The 4,773-nt window shown below is 37.5% G+C and overlaps 1 pseudogene; it reads left to right on the top strand.

The window, feature by feature from the left end:
* The first annotated feature begins 3,333 nt into the window (after positions 1–3,333).
* LOC138148175 (large ribosomal subunit protein uL3-like) lies at positions 3,334–4,489 on the top strand (annotated as a pseudogene).
* Positions 4,490–4,773: the final 284 nt, after the last annotated feature.

Here is a 4,773-nt window from a genome sequence, read left to right as displayed (position 1 = left end):
AACTACTTCTGAAAACATCAACAAAATAATGGCTAAATTTTGACACAATGTCTCATCACCCTTAAGCAAGCAGAGTCCAATTTTAATATAAAGTCCAAAGATAAGTAATACAGTGCATAAATGAGCAAACAACAATAACCAAAAAAATAATCTGACCATAAAAATGTACTACTTGTGGCAAGGAAGACCAAGACATAAATTCTAAAACGACATCACTTTGAAAATTGCTACCAGAAAAAGCCTCAAAGAAAAACTCTAATTGGGCTCCAACCCAACAAGAATTGTTGAAAGATTAAAAGAAACAGAAGAGGAGTAGAGCAAAAATCAGATCCAAGAAATTTATGAAGAGATTTCATAGTTTGCCAATAGAGGCACAAAAATTACTGAAGAAAGTAATACCTTAAAACACAGAATCAATCAAATGTTAAAAAAGACACAAAAGTCCACTTAAGAGAACTCCTAAAAATCAGATTTGACCAATTGGAAAAAGACATAGAAATAATTTTTAGAGAAAGTAATTCTTGATAAATTATAATTAGACAAGTGGAAGCAAAAAAAAAAATCCATCAGACATCAAGAAAGTCAGAAGAATGAAAAAAAGAAGAAAATGTGAAATATCATATTAGAAAAAAACTTACCTGGAAAATAAATTGAAAAGAGATAATTTAATTATTATTGGAAAATCTGAAAGCTGTCACCAAAAAGTAGCCTATAAATCATATTTTAATAAATTATCAAGGAAAATTGCCTTGATATCTTAGAAACAGATAAAAGTTGGAGAATTCGAAGACCAACTCTTGAAAGAGATCGCTAAAGGAAAATTGCCTGAAATATTATAGATAAATTCCAAATCTCTTTGGTTAAAAAGAAAATACTTCAAGGGAGGCTAGATGGTGCAGTGAATAGAGTCCCAGCCCTGGAGTCAGGAAGACCTGAGTTCAAATCTGGCCTCAGACATTTAACACAAAACTAGTCATGTGACCTTGGGCATGTCACTTAACTTCAATTGCCCTACCATGACCCCGCCAAAAAGCCACAAAAGGAAAAGAAATTCTTCAATCACCCAGAGAGAAACCATTAAAATATTATGTAATAATAGTTGGAATAACATGAGTTTTAGAGGCTTCCATATTAAAGGGACAAAAGACTTAGGATATGATAATCCAGGAGGCATATGAAGCTAACAGAGTATAATCCTGCCATGGGAAAATGGAAATTTAAAGGGAAAATCTTTTTTTCAGGCATTCCTGATGGAAAAAAAAACATTGATGAATTCAAAATATGACAAGTAAACATAAGATTCAAGAGAAGTATAAAAGATAAAATACAAAAGTCATCAAAAAGGTCTCCATAATATTAATCTCTCTACATTCCTGTATGGGAAGGTGATATATGGAACTCCTAAGAAACTGATCATTATTGGGTCAGTTAAAAAAGAAAAGCTTACATAGACAGAGGGCACAAGTCTCAGTTGAGTATTTTAAAATGACATTCAAAAACTGAGGGGCAGAGAAAGAGGGATGCACTGGGATAAAGGAGAAGGGGTTGAATGGAGATACTTTTATCATATAAAAAGGTGTAGAAGAAAAAGCTTTTATAATGAAGAGGGGAATAATGATGAGATTGTAGGTAATATTTGAAATTCACTTTCATTAAGTTATTTAAAGAGGGAAGAATATATTCATCTTACCCAATAGGGAAATAGGAGGCAATGAGAATGAGAGAAAGAAGGGGTAGGTGATAAAGGGGAATTAAAAGAAGTGGTTAGAAGCAAAATAGACTTTAGACAGGAAGAGGATAAAGAAAAAGAGAGAGATGACAAGAAGAAAGAGATGATCATGGGATTGAGAGAAATGCACAGTTATAAATCTCAACTGTGAAGGAGACTGACATGAGTTTAGTCATTAAACCGAAGCAGATAACAGGATGAGAAACAACAATATGTTGTTTAAAAAAGAAACAGAAAGACACATACAGAGTTAAAATAAAGGGATGGAGTAGAATTTAATATGCTTCAGCTGAAATAAAAGAGGCAATAGTAGAAATCACGATTTTAGAAAAAGCAAAAGCAAAAACTAGGCCAAATTTTAAAAGATAATTAGGGAAATTACATTTTGTTATAGTGTACCATAGCCAATCATATAATATCAAATATTGGAGTAAATTTATCTGATGAAGAACTCAATTTTCAAATTGATGCCAAGTATAGAACTGAGTTGCATTTATAAAAATAAGAATGATTACCAAATTGATAAATGCTAAAAGGATATAAAAAGACAGTTTTCAGAAGCAGAATCTAAGCTACTTTCATTCATATGAAAATGCTCTAAATCACTATTGATTAGAAAAATACAAATTAATAAAACTCTGAGGTGCCATCTTATACCTCTCAGAAATGGCAAATGCTGAAGAAGATGAGGGAAAAATAGGTACACTAATGAAGGGCAGGTGGAGTAGTGATCTGATTGAGGCATTGTGGAAGGCAATTTTGTACTACACTTAAGGGGTTTTAATGCTGTCTACTCTTTGACCCAGAAATGGCACTATTATAACTGTATGCTAAAGATAATTTTTTTGAAAAAAGGAATAAAAGACATGTGTACAAAAGTATTTACAGCAACTGTTTTGGTGTTGGCAAAGAATTGGAAACCAAATTGATGCCTATCAATAGTGTAATGAGTCTACAAGTAATTGCATATGTTTGTGATGAAGTACTATTGTACTATAAGACATGACTAGCACTTATCAGATTGGCTAACTTGACAAAACTGGACAATTATTTATACTGTAGAAGATGTAGGGAAATTGGAACACCAATACATTTTTGGTGGAGATGTGAACTGATCCAAACGTTCTAGAGAAATATTTGAATATATGCCCAAAGGGGTAAAAATGTTTATGCCCTTTGACCCAGAAATACCTGCTCTGGGGGTATTTATAATATTTATATTTTCAAAGAGATTATAAAAATGGGAAAAGGAACCACATGTACAAAATATTTAGAGCAGTTCTTTTTATGGTGGCCAAAATTGTATATTGAGGGGATATCTATCAATTGGAGAATGACTGAAGAAGTTGTGGTATATGAACTTAACAGAATATTATTGCACTATAAGAAATGATGAGCAGTTGGACTTCAGAAACACCTAGAAAAACGTATATGAACTGATGCTGAGTGAAATGAACATAATCAAGAGAATGCTGTACACAGTAAGAGCCACATTGTTTAATGACAAACTTTGATAGACTTAGATCTTCTCAGCAGTGCAATGATATAAGACAACTGCTCTTCCAACCCGCCTTGGTGGCAGGCACAGGTGCAACAACGGCAGTATGTCCCACAGGAAGTTCTCGGTTCCCAGGCATGGGTCTCTGGGCTTCCTTCCTCGAAAGAGAAGCAGCAGGCACTGAGGAAAGGTGAAGAGCTTCCCCAAAGATGACCCCATCAAACCCATCCACCTGACAGCCTTCCTGGGCTATAGGGGCGGCATGGCCCACATAGTGTGGGAGGTGGAAAGGTCTGGCTTGAAGATCAACAAGAAGGAAGTCGTCGAGGCCGTCACCATCGTGGAAACGTCCCCCATGGTCATTGCAGGCATCGTGGCCTACATGCAGCCCCCCCCCCCCCCCCTGGGCCTGCGCAGCTTCAAAACCATCTTCGCTGAGCATATCACTGATGAGTGTAAGAGGCGATTTTATAAGAACTGGCATAAGTTCAAGAAGAAGGTCTTCACCAAGTGCTGCAAGAAGTGGCAGGACGATGAAGGCAAAAAGCAGTTGGAGAAAGACTTCAGCAGCATGAAGAAGTACTGCCAGGTGATCCGTGTCATTGCCCACACTCAGATGTGCCTGCTGCCTCTTAGGCAGAAGAAGTCCCATCTGATGGAGATCCAGGTAAATGGCGGCACGTGGCTGAGAAGCTGAACTGGGTCCGGGAGAAGCTGGAAGAGCAGGTGCCCGTGTCCACCGTGTTTGGGCAGGATGAGATGATTGACGTCATTGGAGTGACCAAGGGGAAGGGCTACAAAGGTGTCACCAGCCACTGGAACAGAAAGAAACTGCCCCGAAAAACCCACCAAGGCCTGTGTAAGGTGGCGTGTATTGGAGCTTGGCATCCTGCCTGCGTGGCCTTCTCTGTGGCTCGAGCTGGTCAGAAAGGCTACCACCATCGCACAGAGATCAAAAAGAAGATCTACAAGATTGGCCAGGGCTACCTGATCAAGGATGGCAAGCTGATAAAAAACAACACGTCCACTGATTATGATCTGTCTGACAAGAGCATCAACTCTCTGGGAGGCTTCTTCCACTACGGTGAAGTGACCAAAGACTTTTTCATGCTGAAAAGCTGTGTCATTGGGACCAAGAAGCGTGTCCTCACCCTGCAGAAGTCTCTGCTGGTACAGACCAAACGTCATGCCCTGGAGAAGATTGACCTGAAGTTCATCGCCACCACCTCCAAATTTGGTAATGGTCGGTTCCAGACGGTGGAGGAGAAAGAAGAAGCTGCCTAGTTTTTGCAGATCAATGTGGAGCTGGTGGATTCACAATAAATTTTTCAAAATTAAAAAAAAAACAGCATATAAGAAATCCCCAAAAGTCTTATGATGGAAAATTCTATTCACACCCAAAGGAAAAACAAAACAAACAAAACTATGGAGACTGAATATAAATCAAAGTATACTATTTGCTCTTGCTTTTTTGTTATGTTTTGTTTTGATTTTTCCTCCCATATGTCATAATTCTTCTTTACAGCATGACTAATATGAAAATATG

Source organism: Petaurus breviceps, unplaced genomic scaffold (assembly GCF_028583685.1).
Source record: "Petaurus breviceps papuanus isolate PSGF00001 unplaced genomic scaffold, PetGlider_PUasm1.0 90822, whole genome shotgun sequence".
Lineage (NCBI taxonomy): Eukaryota > Metazoa > Chordata > Mammalia > Diprotodontia > Petauridae > Petaurus > Petaurus breviceps.
This window is presented reverse-complemented; position numbering and strand designations above follow the sequence as displayed.